Raw genomic sequence first — 23,314 nt, forward strand, 5'->3', positions numbered from 1 at the left:
ATAACTACAAACCTAAACCAAATCACTACCAACCTCTTCTATCAAAATACAAAACTAATAAACGTATCCCCCATCCCACTTACCTTTACTTAGCTGGCGACATTCACCCCAATCCAGGACCAAACTTCTCCCCAACAAATCACCCATGCACCAACAACAAATCCTCTAATAAAAAACTCAAGTTCCTCACTATCAACGTCCAAAGCTTAAAAATAAATGAACCCTCTTCCATGCCTGGCTCAATCACAACTCTCCTGACATAGCAGCCATCTCTGAAACCTGGCTAAAACCGCACATTAATGACTCTGAATTCCTACCTCCAGGATTTCATTCTCTCCGATCTGATCACCCTAATAGAAGAGGTGGTGGTGTTGCTTTAATCTACTCCAACCTCTTGTCCATTACTCCTTACCCTAACTCCATCCCTTCTTTCAATAATGCTGAACTTGTAATTGGCATACTAAAAATAAATAATCATAAAAGCATCTGCAATATTTGCCTCTATATTCCTCCTGGTAACAATACCAATACTCTGGAAGACATCCTCTCCTAGACCTCCTCCAATATTAAGCTAGAAACCTTCATTATGGGAGATGTAAATATTGACTGGGAAAAAATCATTAACCCTAATCCCACCATTACAATCAACCTATTCAACTTCACTCAGCTTACTAACTCCATTACTAGACCTAACAAAACCAATCCCCCTGGCTCCATACTTGACTGGATCCTAATATATCATCCTAACAAAGTTATAAAATCTGGTGTCACTCCTGACCCATTAGGAGACCACCTCCCTGCCTTCTCCATTCAAGCTACTCCCACCTCCCCACACTCTCACCACTACATTCATACTCGTAGCCTATCTAACTTTAACCCTACTTCTTTCTCTGACTCCCTTAAGCAAACTAACTGGAACCCCCTAAAAACACTACCATTAGATGAAGCCATTGACTATTTCAATTCAACATTCATAACTGTCCTTAACTCCCTAGCTCCTATAAGAACAAAAAGAGTTAAAGCAAAAACCACCCCTTGGCTCACCAATGATACAAAAAAGATTATGCTACAAAAGGATAAAACCTGGAAAACCTACCTTAATCACAAACAGCCTGAAATCTTCCTTAAGTATAAGCAGTTGAGAAACCTTGCCAAAAAACAAGTCATTAGTGATAAAAAGTCTTACTACATCAAACTACAAGAAAAATATGCAGGAAATCCCAAACAATTCTGGAATTCTATTAATTCCCTCCTTAAGGCAGGTACAAAAAACAACCCCTGTCCTGACACCAGCAAATCTGACCTTGAAATTGACTCACTATTCAATTCCTTCTTCACCTCTTCCATCGCTGAGCTAACCAAGACTTTTCCCAACAGTAACCCTACTCCCCTCCCTACTCAATCTTCCCTTCCCTTCTCTCCCCCCTCTTTTGAACTCATACCTGTAACCACCGATCCAATAAAGAAACTTCTTTATAAACGAAAGCCTTGCTCCAATGACCCTGACAGCATTCCGTCCTCCTTCCTACAAATAGCCTCAGACCCTATTGCTCTACCTATCAGCATCCTAATTAACAGGTATCTACTTGAATCCTATGTACCCAAACTATGGAGCTCTTCTTTTATTCTTCCTCTCCATAAGGGTGGCAAAAATTGTAATGTCTCCAATTTCCGCCCCATAACTATCCTCTCCCCATCTCCAAAATCCTTGAAAAATGCATCCATGTGCAGCTCTTGCCATTCCTTACCATACACCAACTACTCTCTCCTACTCAACACGGCTTCCGCCCAGGACACAGTACTAACACCGCCCTTCTCTCCTTCTTACACTCTGTCAATTCAGCACGTGACTCCATTAATATGGTATCCTCTTTTCTGCTAGACCTATCCAAAGCTTTTGACACCATCTCCCATACCCACCTTCTAAACCATCTCTCTAATCCCAACCTTTGCCAAAAAACTCTTTCCTGGTTCTCCACCTACCTTTCAAACAGATCCCAAGCTGTGAAATTGGGCCAGGCCACCTCTACTTTCCTTCCTACCCCTACTGGAGTACCCCAAGGTTCCATACTTGGCCCGTTACTATTCAATATCTTTATTAACTACTTCCACAAAGCCATTCCTAACACCAAAATTGTGCAATATGCCGGCGATTCCACTTTGATCTGCTGCGCCTCTAACCTAACAAAGCTCCAAGCTCTGACACAAAGTGCCTTCTCAACCACTGAAAACTGGATGCTCCAAAATCACCTCTCTCTAAATGCAAACAAAACTAAGATCCTCCTTTTCTTCCCCTCAAAATCCTCCTCTCTTGATAAAAACTCATTTCAAACTACCAGCCTTAACAACTCCACTATCAAGACTGTACCCTCCACCAAACTTCTCGGTGTTACAATTGATGACCAACTAAAATTTAATACTCATATCCAGCTAAACATAAAAAAAAACACACATAAAACTTGGCTTACTGTATAGAAACAACCACTTCCTCTCTCCTCCCACTAGACTAACTCTTGCCTCTACCTACCTCCTTCCCTCCCTACTGTATGGCACTCCTCTGCTCGCTAATTTATCATCCACACTTACCTCCAAATTGGAACAATGTTACAACAAAATCTCCAGATTTGCCACCAGTGCCAAATCCTCCTCTCATCACTGCACCTCCATTCACTCTCTAAACTGGCTTGAACTCCCCAATCAACTTGACTTTCTCCAAATCACTACAGCCCACAAATTATTGTTCCATCCTACTAACTGCCCTGCTCTTTCCAATATTCTACAACCTTATACCCCCCTTAGATCCCTTAGATCTTCTCACCAAAACCTGATCACCATACAAAAACCCAAGCGCCCAGCAGGTCAGCTTCTCTTATCCTTTACCCTAGCTAAAATATGGAATGCCCTGCCCTCCACAGTAAGGACCTGTAACAACCTTAATAACTTCAAAACCCAACTTCATTCCTACCTTTATCTAAACAGGAAATGCAACTGCACTCTTCAGTCCATACCTCTCAAGCTCTCTTCCCCCTTCACTCCGGGCTAATCTCTTTACCTTCCTAACCTCACTTTTAAATATAGATAGCATAGGTAACTAAATAGTAAAATCTTATTTTTATGCTATATGCCTTTTTTTCCTCCTGAACAAAATAGAAATTGTTAGTGCTTATTCTTTTTTTGTAGCAACCTGTTATTTGTAATGTAAACTGTCTTTGAATTTTCATGTAATTAAACTTTGTTTCCTGTGGAGATTTTCTCCCTGGGCCTCCACTGAAAACGGGCCCCCAAGCCCAGTGGACCTCCCCGGTAATCAAACTGGAATAAATAAATTAATTAATTAATTCATTCATTAATTAATAAATAAATAAACTGAAAATAACTTGGTAAAACACAAATAAGTATATGTGTCAAAAGGCCCTACATCAGGCCTTATTGCTACTATTGTGGTTAGTATTCAATTGGGCTTGAAAACATCATATATCAACAGGAGGGTTGATAGTCATTCCTGCTTGTGTTATATTTAACCATCTACAGTATAGATTATTCCCTAGTGAATATCATATATACCTATAAGGAGGGTGTAACCCTCCCAACTATCTATGGTAGTCAGTAGATTAATTATTTAAGAAACTTGTATACCAAAGTGTGTATGGTAGATATAGTAATAATCTAACCACAGAGTAACTGTAAATACAAAAAAACATTGTTTCAAATCCTATACACTCCCCAAAAACAGTTACCCAAAATTGTCACACTTAGAAAGATAATATATACAAGCTGCATACCAAGATATCTTTTAAATTTAGATTAATGATTGCCCAAATATTGTTAATCTAATATCAAAAAGCAAGTGGGCAAAGACAAGCATGAAACATATGTCTTATAACATAGAGAAAACATTCCAATATATTATGATATATGATAAATCTCCAGCCAGGTTATATAATAATCAAAGCTTCACACCTTAATGGTCAGTGAGGTCCTATAGTGAAACCGGGTGATATAGAACACATATGTTAATCCATAAATCATGAACCAAGCCATACAAGTCCCTGATATCAGAATACCATTCAATAGTTATTCATAGCCTCGTAGATTGAAATAGCTCCTAGATACTTTAGAATCAACTGTGACTCGCAGACATATTAAAGTCCAAATAACATCATGAACATATATGTTTATCCATAATCATATATGTTTATCCATAAATCATGAACCAATCATGAACCAAGTCATACAAGTCCCTGATATCAGAATACCATGCAGTAGTTGTTCATAGCCTCGTAAAATTAAAAAGCTTCCTATGTAAGTACAAAATATGGCTGAGCATAGATACATTAGAATCAACTATGACCCGTATACATTTTAAAGGCCAAATAACATCATAGACATGATATAGTTTTAAGCATATCCAACCCCAAATGGAATCAGACAAAATGTAAATTATGTAGTTTCAAAATGCAACAGAACCAAAGTCCCCGATACAGGAACGTAATAATGCACCAAGCACCAATGAAAGGGATCCTCAAGCTTTCAATCGTCGTTTCCAAACTGTCCCAGTAACCTGTTTCAGTGTAATATCTACACACCACAAAAGCACAAGTACCTGTGTGCATGTATAGTCCACACTGATATAATGTTGTAAAAATGAATAACGAACAGGAAAATAGTAGAGAGGTCCAAAATTCAACCAACTTTGTTAACTAATAGCTCCAATCAACACAAGCCCCCATTCAGTATACAAACAATAAAATGTCCGTAAAAAAATGAACTGTAACAGTTGTGGTTGTAATGGACATCCCAGGCCCAATTCAGCTTAGTCGTAAATTCCAAAATGTTACTTAGTCGCTGCCCAAAGAAATATTAAACCAACAGTACCTGAACATGACATAAGTAATGCCCTCTTGTTTTAGTGAAGTTTCTGACAAATAAGAAGTCCCAAGAAGGAAAAACGAGCCTTAGAATGTTGGAAACATCCCATATGTAACAGCTCAAACCACCATCTTGTGATCACAATAACCGTAATGGAGAATTACTGTATGACCCAACTAAGCTTCCATAATAAAAACAAAAACACTGGTGCTAATTTGAAAAGAGATGATTTAAAAAAAAGAATTATACATCCGACAGGTCTAACTGGCCTGAATCCAACCAAGAGGGCTGAAACACACTGATGCAATGAATCCACAGTCAACCAGAAGATAGTGCCAACACCCAGCCAACAGCAGAGCAGAAGCAGACTGCAAAGTAGAAATGCTCAGCACGTATGGCAGTAAAGGGCCAAACCAAATGAGGATACAGTAACAAATGGCCAGCATATGGGTGAAACCAACAAAGGCACAAATACCACAAACAGAGTTAAATCAAGGCGTAAAAATGGCTAGAATAATTTATTGCCCTTACTGGTTTCGGCAAAATAGCCTTCATCAGTGGAATACCTTGAAACAATGAGTTCTCATTTCTACATATATAGACCCATTCACCAATGGGAAGGACAGCCCTCCACACAGTATAATTAATTAACAAAACCTAAAAACAAAAAGTGGAACACAACGGAAAGGCAATCCAGCACTGTGAGAGTCCACAAAACACTTTATTAATGCTACTGAGTTCACACGTTTTCGTCTAAGAAAGGCTTCATCAGAAAAAAACATTCATTAACAAAATACACTCAATTATTCATAACACCAATCATCAACCTCCCCAAATTAATCAATAAATGATGCGAAAAACCACCATGGTGAGTTCATCCTCCGAAAAATACAAAACACAATTAGTTGAAAAACATCATCTGGAAACTGATACAACTAAACCTTTAAATTTCATAAAAAATCTACCCACGGCTATCTAAATAATCATTTTTAAAATATATATTGTTAAATAGACTTCTAAAATTCATAAAATTAATTAAAATAATTCATTAAAATAAACACATATGGACATTCAAGGTATACATATGTATACATAACACCCCCATAGTGGCCAAAAAGTATCATTGAGAATGTAAACCCTTAAAATTTCAGTTGTAAAATACTAAATAAAATGCACAAAATAAAATGTGTACAATGCATTCAATTATTCTAAGATTAAAAACTTCTTACTGATTAAATTCATCTCAGAGTTTAGCAGCCCTTAGTTTTAAAAGTGGAGCAATATTAATATGCTCATTGCATCCTGGGTATCTTGCTGCATCCAGGGTCACCTGCCAATAAAGTTCTCTGTATTCTAGCAGGTTTTCCCAATCTCCACCTCTTATGTCCACCTGTACTTGTTCAAGAATGTAAAAGGTAAAAGTGGCCTGTTGACAATCTACAGTGTGTTGGCCTGTTGACAATCTACAGTGTGTTTGTATAAGGCATTCTTAACATTTTTTACTTAATTTCATACATATGTTCGTAGATATGCCTGTGAATTTTTCGCTCTGTCTTACCTATATAGAATGCATTACAGATGGAGCACCTAGCCATATTTACTACTCTCTCACTGTTACAGTTAAAATAAAACTGGCCACTAATCTTCCTATCTATACTAGGAAGGTAAACACACTCAGTGTGTGCAATGTATTGACATTGAGAGCAAGCCCCACAGCTATGTGTTCCCTTGGGTTTGCCACCCCCTTTCCTTGGTCTTCCATGATCCTCTAATAATTTTTTAAGTTTGTCCCCTTCTTATAAGTAAATTTTAGGGGTACATTCTTTTCAAACGCTAAATCCGTGAGTTCCAAAAACTTGCTCCATTCATTTCTAACAACATGGTTACAATACAGAATGTCAGTATTGAATTCAATAATGAACATCCCATAATTGTCATCTTTGTTCACATTTTATTTTTCAGTCAGTTCATATTTGTCATTAAATATCAACCCAAGCACCTGGCAAAATTTTTTTCCCCTGTTGGAACTGACATCCTATCTGATGTTAACCAAAAAGTCATGAGGATATCCTCTTTCTCTAAAAAGAGCATCGAAAAAATCACATTCTAGTTCATAGTCAATGTCTCTGGAAGTCATCCTACTGGAACTGATGTATTGCACCCTTACCAAATTATTTTTCTGAAAAAGGGGTTGTGAGCTGTTAAAATGTAAAAAATAATTGGAATAGGTGTTTTTTTCTAAAAATTCTAGATTTGATATTCTCATTTTCTGTTATATCAATCTGTACATCTAGAAACTAAGATATTCTTAAAATATTGTAAGTAAAATGCAAAAAATTGGTGATGGTTTCTATATAAGCTAAAAAATCTTGTAAATTTTCATCTGGCCCCACCCAAAACATCATTTATTGATTAATTATGGGAGGTTGATGATTCGTGTTATGAATAATTGTGTGTATTTAAGTAAAAGATTTTTGTTAATGGATGTTTTTTCTGATGAAGTCTTTCTTAGACGAAAACTTGTGAACTCAGTAGCGTTAATAAAGTGTTTTGTGGACTCTCACAGTGCTGGCGTGCCTTTCCATTGTGTTCCTCTTTTTGTTTTTAGTTATTGGTAACTGTTGTGGAACCTTATCTCTCTCTTTTTTTCAATTATTTGTGTTACGCTGGGGGATGGAGAGTGCAGCTAGTTCCCCTCGACAAGCAGAGGAGAGGAGCGGCTATTTAGGGGAAACCCGTAAGCTTGATGGACAGTTGCTGCAATTGGTTGACTTACGACACCCATTAGCCAATCTATGGGGTTGATGTTTAGTGGGTCCTTCCCACCTGCAAACCAGGAAGGTTTGAATACCTTTTTGAACAAGCAGCGTTCTCCGGAAATCCATGGGGTCGGAGATGAGGCTGGCCAAAATTACGCCAATAACAGCGATGGAATCCAGGCAGTTGGGGCTGTGGACATTGGTATCCCTAAAGCCCTTTCTTCACAGACTAATGGAGGAGGCTCGAAGGAGCACGGGACTGAGAACATGAGAACTTTTAACTCGCAACAAAGTGACTGTGTGCCTATACATAATAGTCAACAGAGACTTTTACCGAATGGGAATTTTCAAGCGTGACTTGATTATAAATCCTTTAATGGATTTAATAATGTTGGCGACTGTGATAGGGAAACAAAGGTATGGTTGAGTCCGATACTTTCAGAAATTCCCTAAACAAACTTTCTGGTTTGTTACTTAGATTTAAATCATTATAAATTGATAATGAATACTTAAATGAATGTTTAAAAAAATAACTTGTACATAAAGGGCTTAGGGTCTTTACATTCCCTAACAATGTTATAAAAGGGTCTGATTTAGACAAAGAATTATTAGAAATATTTAATAAATGTGGACTGGATATTGTTAGGGTCACTCTCAATCAAAACAAAGCCAGTATGGCGATTTTACGTGAGGGGGATTGATTTGCTCAACAAACATATTACCTCGGACCTTTTGTTTACTGTTGAGGCTGAAAAAAATCATTATTTTAAGGTCTTAGAGAACACTGATGACAAATGTAACATAAATGTGAAGAGAAAGATAAAAAAAATGGAAAGGGATATAAAAGAATACAGGGACAAAACATGTTACCCAGACCCCAAAGGGATTGTTATGCAAACACCATGGTTTGAAGACCACCAGAGGGAGGGGATGGAAGTAGAATATTATGCAGAGGTGGGTGATGGTTATGATCAAATGGACAATTTTGGAGAGGATCCTTTAGAGATACCCCCGTCTTGTTACTCCGAGAGGAATTTGAACCAGAAAGTTTTATACTACCCTCCACAATCTGTTTGGGGGACAAGGCGGGGAGGATACCAGGGAAAGAGAGGGAAGTATTAGAATCTCGGAGTGCTGTTATTCACCAAGAAGGGGCTACATACACATACAACAATTTTAACATTTTTAATTACAATGATATAACATTAACTGTTGACCATTTTAAGTTACTGGCCAAGGGGTTTAAGTTTATCCCCAAGTCTAGGGGGGGATATAAGCAAATTTTTGTTAGATTTTAAATTATTTTTGCAAAAAATTAATTTTTTCGTTGTTATTCAAGGGTGATAAGCAACCCCATGAAAGGGAGATTTTGAGATGGAAAAGTACTTTTAACCCTCATATACACTCCCAGTTAAAATATTTTGAAATGTTGGTCAATAAGGCTATTAGACAATGGCAATTGGATAAACCACAATACAGAAACTATAATATGGATAAGAATGAATGGGTGGTGTTGAACAATTTCAGGATGGATCGTAATGTCAGTGTTATGAAACTGGACAAGGGGGGTGGTGCAGTTATCATGAATACCTTAGTTTATGAAGAAAAATGTTAAATTTACTGGGAGATTCAGACACCTATAGGCGAGTATTGAAAAATGAGATCAATATACCCTACAAAAAAATTGATTTGGCAATAAACGATTTATTGTTAGAGAGGCTGATTGATCTCAATGATTTACATTATTTAACCAATAATAGACCTAGGGTGCCTGTGATGTTTGGTATATCCAAAGTACACAAAGATCCTGATAACCCATCCCTGAGACCAATATTAGCAGCTGATGGATCTAAAACGGCACCTCTGGCTAAATTCCTTGATGTCAAACTCAAATCATTATGGGGTACTAACACCCAGATTCTCAAAGATTCCTGGGAATTTTAAAGGGCATTAATCCCAATGAAAACTATTCACTAGTGACCTTTGTAACCATTGACATTAAGGATCTTTTTACTGTTATCCCCCACAGTACGGGACTCCAGTGATTAGAGGACTTTCTGATTGAGATATGTAAGGTTTCCACGTATGATTTGCACCTGACTCTTTATCTAATGGAGCTGGTGTTACATAACAATTTTATATACTTTGGTGGAGAATTTTTTAATCAGTTTAAGGGCGTAGCGATGGAGGCCAATTGCGCCCCCACCTACGCTAATATTGTATTGGCATGGTGGGAGCAGAAATTCATCTTTGATTCCAAATTCAAAGAGTATTGGATAAAATATGTAAGATTCTTGGATGATATTTGTTTGTTTTGGGTGGGGCCAGATGAAAAGTTACAAGATCTTTTAGCTTATATAGAGACCACCACCATTTATTTTGCATTTTACTTACAATATTTCCAAGAATATCTTACAGTTTCTAGATGTACAGATTGATATAACAGAAAATGGGAATATCAAATCTAAATTTTTTAGAAAAAACACCAATTCCAAGTCTTTTTTACATTTTAACAGCTCACACCCCCTATTTCAGAAAAATAATTTGGTAAGGGGGCAATACAGCCGTTCCAGTAGGATGACTTCCAGAGACATTGACTATGAACTAGAATGTAATTTTTTAGATGCTCTTTTTAGAGAAAGAGGATATCCTCATGACTTTTTGGTTAACATCATAAAAAAGCTGTCAGTTCCAACAGGGGACAAAATTTTGCCCGGTGCTTGGGTTGATATTTAATGACAAATATGAACTGACTGAAAAAGAAAATTTGAACAAAGATGAAAATTATGGGATGTTCATTACTGAATTCAATACTGACATTTTGTATTGTAACTATATTGTTAGAAATGAAAGGAACAAGTTTTTGGAACTCACGGATTTAGCGTTTGAAAAGAATGTATCCCTAAAATTTACTTATAAGAAGGGGAAGAACTTAAACAATTTATTAGAGGATCACGGAAGACCTAGGAAAGGGGGTGGTAAACCCAAGGCAATATATCGCTGTGGGGCTTGCTCTCAATGTCAATACATTGCGCACACTGAATGTGTTTACCTTCCTAGTATAGATAGGAAGATTAGTGGCCAGTTTTATTTTAACTGTAACAGAGAGAGAGTAGTAAATATGGCTAGGTGCTCCATCTGTAATGCATTCTATATAGGTAAGACGGAGCAAAAAATTCATAGGCATATCTACGAACATATGTATGAAATTAAGTCAAAAAATGTTAAGAATGCCTTATACAAACACACTGTAGATTGTCAACAGGTCACTTTTACATTTTGCATTCTTGAACAAGTACAGGTGGATATAAGAGGTGGAGATTGGGAAAACCTGCTAGAATACAGAGAACTTTACTGGCAGGTTACCCTGGATGCAGCAAGATACCCAGGACTCAATGAGCATATTAATATTGCTCCACTTTTGAAACTAAGGGCTGCTAAACTTTGAGATGAATTTAATCAGTAAGAAGTTTTTAATCTTAGAATGATTGAACGCATTGCACACATTTTATTTAGTACACTTTATTTAGCATTTTACAACACAAATTTTAAGGGTTTACATTCTCAATTATACTTTTTGTCCAATAGGGGGTGTTATGTATACATATATATACCTTGAATGTCCATATGTGTTTATTTTAATGAATTATTTTAATGAATTTTATGAATTTTAGAAGTCTATTTAACAATATACATTTAAAAAAAATATTATTTAGATAGACGTGGGTAGATTTTTTATGAAACTTTAAAAGTTTAGTTGTATAAGTTTCCAAATTATATTTTTCAACTAATTGTGCTTTGTATTTTTCAGAGGATGAACTCACCATGGTGATTTTTCACATCATTTATTCATTAATTAGGGGAGGTTGATGATAGGTGTTACGAATAATTGAGTGTATTTAAGTAAAATATTTTGTTAATGGATGTTTTTTCTGATGAAGTCTTTCTTAGACAAAAACGTGTGAACTCAGTAGCGTTAATAAAGGGTTTTGTGGACTCTCACAGTGCTGGCTTGCCTTTCCGTTGTGTTCCGCTTTTTGTTTTTAGTTATTGGTAACTGTTGTGGAACTTTATCTCTCTCTCTTTTTTTGATAATTAACAAAACCTCCTTCAATGAAGCACCAATAATGATTGTGATGCAATACAAAAATGGAAATACAGATCATTTCAATTAACACATACTGAAAGAATCCATGCAAGAAAACATAATTTTCATGCAAATAAAAAAATAAAGAAAAAAATAATTAAAAATAAAGGAAAAAAAATATAGAGAAAAACAATAAAAAAAAAATAAAGAAAAAATACAGCACTATTAATGGTCATTTAGTCCAGGTTGGAAAAGCCCCCCCCCCCCCAGCTTAATGATCCAAAATGTTTCTTTTCTATTCAGGATACTATGCCAACCCTGCATGTTATTCCTATTACCAGAAACTCTATTAACAATCATAAAGTGAAATTCTGAATTTGTGTGTGTCAAGCAGTGCCTGTATAAGGCATTAGTTTCCCGTTTATTACGTATGTCACTACGATGTTCTGACATACGTGTTCTTAGTGGATGAGATGTCTGACCAACATAAAAGGCTGAGCATTTGCAGGTAGCCAAATATAGAATCTAGTCAGTTCCACAATTCCCAAAAAATTTGATGTCATACACTTTACTGGTATTTTTACTTGTAAATTGTTTCAATTTGTTAACATAACAGCATGAAGAACAATGTCCACAGGGACAGGTGCCAAACAGAGTGTCCTCAGACAAGGTAAGTTGTTGGTATATAGCACCCCCCACTACCAGTATGTTTGAAATGGGAAAAGTGGGAACCCAATGTTTTGCCTTTCCTAAATGAAAATTGGCAACTGGTCCCTAAGATAGGTCGTAGGTCATCATTTGCCAAAAGAATATTCCAGTGTTTGTAAATAGTATCTTTGATAATATTGGTATTTTGCCCATATGTGGTGATGAACCTGATGGTATCACTGGTATCACCCCTGGTTTTAGTCTTGTAGTCCAATAGGGACATCTTATCTTGATTACTGGCCCAATTACTAGCAAAGATGATGTCAAAGTCCCTGTATCCCCTACTCCAAAATCTGTCACAGAGGTCCTGCCAAGAAGAGTCATAATCTTCTTGAGTAGAACTAATTCTCTTCATACAAAGAAACTGGGATTTCGGGATTTTGCAGATGGTATTGCTAGGATGTAAACTGGTGGCATGAAGCAGGTTATTGTATTGAGGCTATTTACGAAAAACTTTGGTACTCAAAGTGTTATCCATATTTCTCCTAATGGTAACATCCAAAAAGTTAATTTCATTAATGTTCGAGCTCAAAGTGAACTCGATACCCCACTTATTATCATTTAGGTATTGTACAAACTTGAGAAGAAAACCCATATCAGCTCTCCATACCATCCAGAAATCATCCAGATATCTCTGCCAGATGTCAATTTCATCAATATAGAGATTATGAGAGGATCATATATTAGTTGCTCTTCCACAAAGGCCATGGACAAGTCTGCATAGATCGGTGCAAATGAGGCATTTCCCCTGAAAATAATAAACATTGTTGTTCAGCACATGCTCCGCCATACACAGGAGTACAGTGTTGAACCCTGCCAGATACAAGTTGGCACACTCCAGCCAAAATTGTAAGGCCTGAAGACCGGCCCAATGGGGGATGTTGGTGTACAGGGCCTTGACATCCAAAGTGCATAATAGCCACCCAGGTTCCAACTGTGTTTCTGACCAAATTTTCAAAAACTGTGTGGTATCTTGTATATGTGCCCAGATGAGATTCAATAGGGGGTTGAGATATTGGGTCAGAAAAGCAGACAGAGGTTCAGTTAATGAGCCAATCCCGGAAACAATAGGCTGACCTGGTGGTTTAGTACGAGATTTATGAATTTTGGGCAAGAGGTACATGATTTGCTTCTGGTGATTCCTGACAGTTAAATGGGATTTAACTGTCTCCGTGATAATACCCTTATCAACAGCTTCACTCAGAAAAGAATAAATGTCCTTCTTAAAGTTCAATGTGGGATCCAAGGGCATAGCCATATGATGACGTGGGTTGGACAACTGTGCCTTACCCTTTTCAAGATAATAATCCGTGTCTAACATGATGACTGCCTATTCCTTGTCCACAGGTACTATGACCACCCTACGATCATCCTTATGCTCCTGTAATGCTTGCTGTTGCCCAATAGCTAGATTATGACCCAATACCAAAGACTCACCAATGTTGAAATGTAAATCTTTGAGCACAGCCTGTAAAAAGATGGACACATGTTTATTCATAGGTGGCTGAAAATTGGACTTATGGAATCTGAACTCAGTAGATCTTTGAGAGTTGTCACCAGAAAAAACAGTTTAAGATTAAGTCTGCAGCAAAAATCATATAGGTCAGATACCATGTAAGTGTCATCCACAAAAAGTCAGGCACAAAGTTTAAACCTTTATTAAGAAGCTGCTTCTACTCTTCCGTTAAAATTACACTGGATATATTCCAAACATTGTGACAATTGTTGGCTAGTGTGTCATTAAAGTCTTTAGTAGTCCCTCCACCGTAATTATTCCTGTTACTGTTCCTGTGTTTCCTACCACCCTGCCTCCCACTACATCTAAAGGGTGATCCACCTCAATTATGTTGTAGGGAGGGCTGTACTTCCCATTGTTGGATGGGTCTATATATGTAGAAATGAGTACTCATTCTTTCAAGGTAGTTCACTGATGAAGGCTATTTTGCCGAAACCGGTATGGACAATAAATTATTTTAGCCATTTTATGGCTTGATTTAACTCTATTTGTGGTATCTGTGCCTTTTTTGGTTTCACCTATATGCTGGCCATTTGTAACTGTATCCTGTACACCATAGTCAGAGCAATGTATCACTCTACCATTAGAGCTATAGAGATTGCTTATGCTTTTCCAACATATGCTTATTCAACAGCAGGGAAAAGATTCCATAGAATTAGTCAGGCCTCGTATTTATACATATACACATGTATATATGTATGGAGATGCATATATATGGACAAATATATACATAATATAGATAGTGATATACATATAACATATACACACACACACACATATATATATATATATATATATATATATATATATATATATATATATATACAGTATAAATATAGAAAAAGAAACTATAAATATATATTAAAAAAAAAAAAAAAAAAAAAATATATATATATATATATATATATATATATATATATATAAATTTATCTCTCTCTCTCTCTATATATATATATATATATATATATATATATATATCTACATATATATATATATATATATATATATATATATATATATATATATATATATATTTATAGATATATAGATAGATATATATGCATGCTAATAACATGTAGTGGAGTCATAACTCAGAACCATACCTACCAACCCCTTACTGCAAGAAATCTGGCCCAAGGCTGTCCAAATCGGGGATAATGGGGCAAAACTAGGGACATACTTCAAACATCGCTCTTATAAATGTAGAATGTTGCCAGAGTTAACGGGTTTTTTCAGCATACATGTTCTGAAGGATGTGAGTTCTGAAACTGAAATGTATATCATCATTTACTGTCAGATCCTTACAGTGATTTACCAGAGATAGGAAAATAATGCATCCGTGGAACAGACCAGAAATACGAGCAGTAAACCTATGGACATACTGCAACAATCCAGACAGTCCCAAGGTTGGCTCAGAACCCCTTAGTGCATTGAACCTGGGCCAGGACTGACAAAGTGGGGAGGGAAAGCTATGGAAATAGGGACATATCCTAAATACTGGAGTAGATAAGCTGACACAGTTGCTGCAGTAACACGCTCATGTCTGTCCTAACATTCATTGACTGAAATAGCACAAGTCCAACACTAAATTACTTCCCACTAGTTAGTGACTGAAATCCTCACATCAGCCCACTGATGTGTCAGAAATACACAGCACGTATGGGGGCCAGACAACACTACATCCTACAAATTTCTGGACATAACATCACATTAGGGAAACTACACTCAGCTGCTAAGCATGTCACCAAGCACTGTCCAAACTACAGTCAGACTGACACAACACTAACCCAAATCTGCTAGGGGGAATTTCACATATATTAGCAAATATATCAGGCACTACAGGGATGTCACAGCACTAAAAAACAGACACCAGTGTGAAAGTGCATACCCACAACCAATTCAACCACAGTCACAGTGGCATACCAGTAAGCCAAAGGAATAGTACAGTATAAGGACAGTGTAAACAAAAACATCTCAACATGTTTGCCACTCACACACACTACCCCCACATATACTGGCCCAATTCACAGTGTACTATGATGCCTGACTGTGGTATGGGACATGTCTCAGTCTACCCCTACATACATATACAGCTGATAGACCACCAAAAACAGGAGCAGCATGCACAGGCAGATAGAAAAGGAGCCATAACACATATATCCACACCCCTCCCTACACAGGCCAAATAACATTGACACAATACACTGCTACACAATCCTGAAAGTCTGTCAACAATTGCCAGAAATACACAGACCTCTCAACTGTACAGACGCTCACAGAGTGTCCAGGCTTCCCCCTCATATATAAGGCCTCTTCCACATAACATGTCTGGCAGTCTGATACATCACTGGGATAATGTCAGGAATGTAGGCACTAAATAATCATATACCATACCTATCAACCTCTTAGTGCATTCCATCTGGACAAGGCCTGACAAAATTGTGGAACAGAGGCCCAAAAACAGGGGCATATATGAAATACTGCTGTTATAAAACTGAGAATGTTGCTGTTGTAACAGGGTTAGCTGTAACATATCTTTTCTGAGGGCTATGAGGTCAGAAACACAAATGGATGTTAGCAGTTACTGACTGCAATCCCTAGAGTATGCTACTGAATTTCCAAAGATACAAAATGTCTGAGGAACACACCAAACATAGGAGTCCAAATTCTGTCCATTCTGCGGATAACCCTACAGGTGAGAGTTATGTCAAACACATAACACTGTCAGAGTTAAAATCACCAAGGAACTCCATGTCCACATAAACCCTGTTAGACTAGCATTAATCCAAATGTATAACAGCAATACTTAAATTCTTCCAGTATGTCTGGAACATTCTCCCCCATTCTGTTGGCCTGTTTCCACAGTTTTGGTTCTAAGAGGTATTTCCAAATACCCTCTGTGATGCTGCTGTTCATACATCTCCATGAAGTCCTCACTGGCAAGGAAAAGGGCCAATGCTCACATGACGTACTCAGCGATAGGAGTGTGTTGCCATGCCATTGGCTATATGAATAACAACACATTCCTGTCATTGAGTACATCATGTAAGCATGACATGCTCAATGATAGGAGTGTGTTGCCATGCCATTGGCTATATGAATAACAACACAGCTGTCCTGCATGCATTTATCAAGTGGGGATACCAATTGGTGCACAGGTCATCAGCTGCTCATGAGCATTACCTACAAAAGGCAAGCTGCTGCCTATGCAAACCAGATGTACGCCCTACATCCTTGAGAGAGAGAGAGAGAGAGAGCAAGAGAGAGAAACACAGAAAAGAAACATAAAAAGCAAGCAGGACATAACCACAGACACCTGAATAAAACAAACAGGTATGTCAAACAAGTAAGCATGTCATGGACTGCATTAGGGGGTATGTAAGAATGAGAAACAGGAACTGTAACATATATGTCTCAATAATACTTTCTGTACTGATATATTGCTGATCAGAACCTATGGCCATAGCATCTGGGTCTGTCTGCAGTGACCTATGGGTCATGCCCCTGAGTCACCCCAGGAAAGGATGTCTGACATATGACTACTACTACAGTGTGTGTTAAACAATACTGATTGTGACAATGCTAGGCCAGCTACTGGGATGTAGTGCATATCTATATCTTACTTATGAATACAACTATGATATACTTGGTTGTCTGAGAAATGTGACAGACCTATACATGCTATTTGCATAGTAAAGTACTGTTGCACATGTGTGTGTTGAACTGCATGTGACATACTGAGCTCATACCATTAAACTGTGCAGTGTTATGCACACTGACCATATGTGTGCCTTGTATTTGTAGTCACTTAATCATACAGTTGTGTTATGTCTGGCAAATATGTGAAGACTGACATTACAACATCTCCTTCTTTTTCTTCTGGCTGTTCCTGATAGAGGTCGCTACAGTGGATCATCTGTTGACATTTCTGCTTGTCCTCTGCATCCTGCTCTATCACACCATCCACCTGAATGTCCTCTCTCACCACATCTAGGAACCTTATCTGAGGCCTTCCTCTTTTCCTCTTATCTGGCAGCTTCATCCTTACCATCCTTTTCCCAATATACTCAACATCCCTCTGCACCACATGTCCAAACTGATATAATCTTGCCTCCCTGGCTTTGTCTGAAAACTGTCCAACATGAGCTGACCATGTCATATACATATTGCTAATTCTGTCCACCCTCATCACAACCAGTGCAAATCATAACATCTGTAGCACTGCACACGTCCAACTGTGACTCCTGCCTTTTTGTCAATGACACTGTCTCCAACCCATATAACATAGTTGGTATCACTACCCTGTTGCAGATCTTCCCTTTCGCTATTACTGGTACTCGTCTGTCACAAATCAGTACTGACACACTTCTCCACCCTCTCCATCTTGCCTGTACTCTCTTCTTTACCTGTCCTCCACAGTCGTCATTACTCTAAAACGTTGGTCCCAATCATTTATCCTCATCCCCCACTGCCAACTCTACTCCCTGCATCCTCAACATTCCACTACCCTCCCTCTCATTCACACAGATATTCTGTCTTAGTCCTGCTGACCTTCATTCCTCTCCTCTCTAGAGCATATCTCCACCTCTACAGGGTCTCCTAAATCTGCACCCTACTCTCAGTACAGATCGCAGTGCCATCTGCAAACATCATACTCAACAGGGACTCCTGTATGATCTTGTCTGTCAACCTGTCCATCACCATTGCAAATGGGAAAGGGCTCACAGCTAATCCCTGATGTCATCCCACGTCCACCTTAAACGTATCTGTCACTCCCGCCGCAGACCTCACCGCTGTCACACCATGCTTGTACCTGTCCTGTACCACTCTTACATATATCTCTGCCACTCATGACTTCCTCATACAATGCCACAACTCCCCTCTAGGCACCCTCTTATATTCTTTCTCTATGTCCAGAAAGACACAAAGCAATTCCTGACCTTCTCTGTACTACTCCATCAACACTCTCAGAGCAAACATCGCAAGTGTAGTGCCCTTACCTGGCATGACAACATACTGCTGACCACTACTCATCACCGCCCTGCTTAACCTAGCTTCCACTACTCTTTCCCATGACTTCATGCTGTGACTAATTAATGTTTCACTCTGTAGTTACTACAGCTCTGCACATCAACCTTATTCTTCAAATGGTACACAAACACTTTCTCTCCATGCCACATGCAACCTCTCACTTTCTAAGATATCATTAAACAAGCTGGTGAAAAACACCACTGCCATTTCCGATCAACAGGCTTTCCAATATTCATCCTCTTCATAGCTATCCTTACTTTCTCTTTGGTAAGCTCTTGCACTTCCTCTCTCATTCTCTTCATTCATCAGCCTCTCAAAGTACTCTGTCCATCTGCTCACACACTCTCCTCTCTTGTGAGTACATTTCTCTCATTATCCTTTTATCACCATTATCTGCTGCACATCTTTCCTAGCTCAGTCCCTCTGTCTACCCAACTGATACAAGTCCTGTCATCCTTCCTTAGTGTCCAACCTGTCATACAAGTTGTCATATGCCTCATCCTTAGTCTTTGCCACCAGTCTCTTTGCTATGTGCCTAATCTCCTCATACTCCTGTCTACTTTAATCATCTGTCTGACATTCCCACTCCTTCATCCCCAACCTCTTTCTCTGTATACTGTTCTGTACTTCCTCAGCCCACCACCAGGTGTCCTTGTACTCCTGCCTTCATCCATATGTCACACCAAGCACCTTTCTAGCCATCTCCCTTACTAGCTCTGCTGTACCTACCCAGACATTTGGTAAATCATCACTGCCACACAATGCCTGTCTTAACTCTTCCCTGAACTCCACCTCACAGTCACCCTTTTGCAGTTCTCACCATCTGATCCTTGGTGGTGCCCTCACACACCTCCTATTCTTGATCATCAATGTCATCTTACAGACCAACAGTCTCTGCTGCCTAACTACACTGTCCCCTGTCACCACTTTACAGTCTCCAGTCTCCTTGAAACTGGCCCTCATACATTGGATATATTCCACCTGTGTGCTTCTCCCTCCTTTCTTGTATGTTACCATATGCTCCTCACTCTTGTTATAGTATGTATTCACCACAGCCATGTCCATCCTTTTTGTAAAATCCACAACCATCTCACCTTCTGCATTCCTTTGCTTAACACCATACATACCCATCCCTTCCCCATCCCCTCTGTTCCCTTTACCAACATGGCCATTGAAATCTGCTGCAATCACCACTCTCTCACCCTTGGGTACAGTCATCACCACATCATTCAACCGACTTCACATTTCTCTTTCTCATCCACTGCACAAGCAACTTGCGTAGCATATGCACTAACAACATTTATCATTACACCATCCGTTGCCAAAGTTATAAACATCACTCTATCAGACACTCATGTCATCCTCCAAAAACATCCTTGGCATACTGTTCCCTTAGGATAACCCCTACCCCCCATCCACACCCTGATAGCACAATTGTGACCTGGCTCTGATGCACCTAGCCATACTCCCCTTCCATCTGGTCTCTTGCACACCCAATATATCCACCTTCATATGGCTATCATATCAGCTAACTCTGTCCCTATACCAGTAATACTGCCGACATTAAAAGTTCTTACTGTCACTAACACACTACTAGCCTTTCTCCTCTCTTCCTGCCATATGAGTGTTGGACATCCTCCAGAGTATGTCTGTCACAGCAAAAGCTACTGTGCTATTGAATGACTCAAGTGTGTTGCAGCAATATTAAGACAGTGTCACTAATTAAGTCCCATTGACCCCCATGTATGTGTGGTGTCCTACAGATGTCCTGCTCTAATGGTTTGAGAGGGATGACTGGGCATCAAGAGTGTGAATACAGTGTGCCATACTGACATAGAACAGAAATGTATATCAGGTATTACCTGTGCACATGTCAGTATGAGTAGGTGTATCTGGCCACCTCATAACAAGACATGGGATGCAAAATGTCAGTTAAATAAGCTGTACATGCTGTACACATGTTCATAGGTTCATAGGTTCATACTAGGCTATCTGCCCTAGGGCATTTATAAGCCTAGCCAGAATGTGTTTGGCTTTCGCCACCCATTTTAAATTTATTTTGCTATGCCCTTTTTTGAGGTTAGTATACTGTGCCTCTGTCTAACAGTGACACAGAAGTGATACCCGGGGTAAACCTACGATCTCCCATCCACTCATCGAGATTCCTCTTGAAGAGAGTCAATGAGGGACTCTGCCTAACCTGGACTGGGATTTACTCCAGAGTGAAGGAAGCCTGTGGGTTATGAATCTGTCCCTCCAGCATGTACTATTTATTTCAGTGCTGAGGTTCAAGTCTCTCGAGCGCGTAGCTCGATGGGATTTGGATTTTCTGAGGTGCAGCATGTCCATTAATTCTGGGTTGGACATGGCTTTATACGTCAGGCACAGATCGCCTCTGAACAGGCGGTATGCCACTGAGTAGAGCTGTAGTTTCTTTAATCGGGCAGCATATGGCATCTGTTTGAGCCCTTTGATCCTCTTGGTGAGGTACTTTTGGGGTCTTTCCAGTTGCTGCAGGTGTCTGGTAAGGTACATCCCAAAAGGGGCATTGTACTCAATTATGGGCCTGATGAGGGATGAGTACAGAGGCACGATGACCTCCCCAGATCTAGATGTGAATCCCTTCATGATTAGGTGGGCTATATAAAATGTTTTTCTAACCACTTTGGCCATGTGGTTGTCAAATGAGAGATTGCTATCAACTTGGGTCCCCAGGTCCCTAATTACTTCTTCTGTACTTAATGGATTACCACCTATGTGGTAATTTGTGGGCACTTTGTTTTTGCCAAAGGGATGACTATACACTTTTGGCATTTAGCTTGAGGCCATGGCTCTGGCACCAGTTGTCTGTTTCTATGAGGCCCTTTTGGAGGATGCTTGTGTCGGCTGGAGAGTCAATTATGGCGCCCAGTTTGCAGTCATCTGCGAACTTGGTCAGCCACAATCCTTCCATGTTGGCCTGTACCTCCGAGAAATATATACCGAACAAGAGAGGTCCCAGGACTGAGCCTTGTGGGACACCACTTGTAACTGGTTTGGAGTCTGACATGGCTCCAGCAATTCTAACCATGTGGGTTCTGTCCTTGAGCCAGTTTGCAATCCATCTAGTGACATAGGGGTTTATATTTAAGCTGGTGAGCTTATCTATAATGCCCGAGTGGGGTATTATATCGAAGGCTTTTGCGAGGTGTAATCTTAGTTACTGTGCATCCAACAGAGTGACATTTCTACAGCTACTGGTTGTTGTATTGCCGTGACACACCCATGGGTACTATAATAAGCATAATTATCTGTTTGAAATTGGAGAGATGTCAAGCTGTGTTATGACTGTCTGTCCATGCCTACTACAAACAGCTATATGAACATCAACATAGCTGTATGGACTCAGCAATACCTTACTCGTAAAACCTGCCTCCACCAAAGTAGAGTAATCCCCTTTGCTGGACAGCAGCACTACAAAAACCACAGACTTGGTCCCTATATTGGCTGTATAGGCCAAATTAGGAGCTGACACGAACTTGGCATCAAGTCAGCCTTTGTCTGATCAAGCATATAAGGTCACAGGTGGAGTACTGTAAGGATAACTATGAGTACAAATTGGACACATCCACCAAGACCAATCACAAGGCCATCTTCACATATGCCTGCAATCTCAGAGGCAACAAACCAACCAACTCTGTAATGGTGATCAATCAGACTGCATACACACACAACATAGCTACAGCCAACCTGCTGGAGATAGGTTTAGAGCAAACATCATCCCCTGGCTCAGCATCACTATAGGTGGATATGCACAGCACCCACACCCCTCCCCTCATCACCAGTGAGCAGGTACATACTGTCTACTGAAAGACAACAAACGTAAGTATCAATGGGACTTGATAACATCCTTGTCCACATCCTACATGAAACCAGGCATGTGCTCCCACCTCCATTACACACTGTAGTCACACCAAGCTTGGCACCATCCACACCCCTTCCACATTGAAGATGTCTAATGTCATCCCTCTTCATAGACATGAATGAGGAGTAGTAGAGAATTATGAAATTAACTAGCCCTCATTGTGGGGAATATGACACATCAGGACCAGTAGTGCAATGCAAGCAGATACAGTGCTTATAGATTACAGGGCTATGTTGTTGTTGTAAGTGGTGGCTACTGGTATTCATTGTAGCTGTGCAGGTCCTGTACATACTGTTGCCAAATGTATGAGGTCCTGTGATGTGTTTCCCTTTTTATGTCTTCCAGGTGCAATGTCGCATCAGCAAAGGTCTACTATCTCACAACAATAATCATAGAAGCTATACTACAGAACCATGCCATAATGTTTGGCTGGAGCCAAC

Source organism: Protopterus annectens, chromosome 1.part2, assembly GCF_019279795.1.
Source record: "Protopterus annectens isolate FY-2018-M chromosome 1.part2, PAN1.0, whole genome shotgun sequence".
Taxonomy (NCBI): Eukaryota; Metazoa; Chordata; order Ceratodontiformes; family Protopteridae; genus Protopterus; species Protopterus annectens.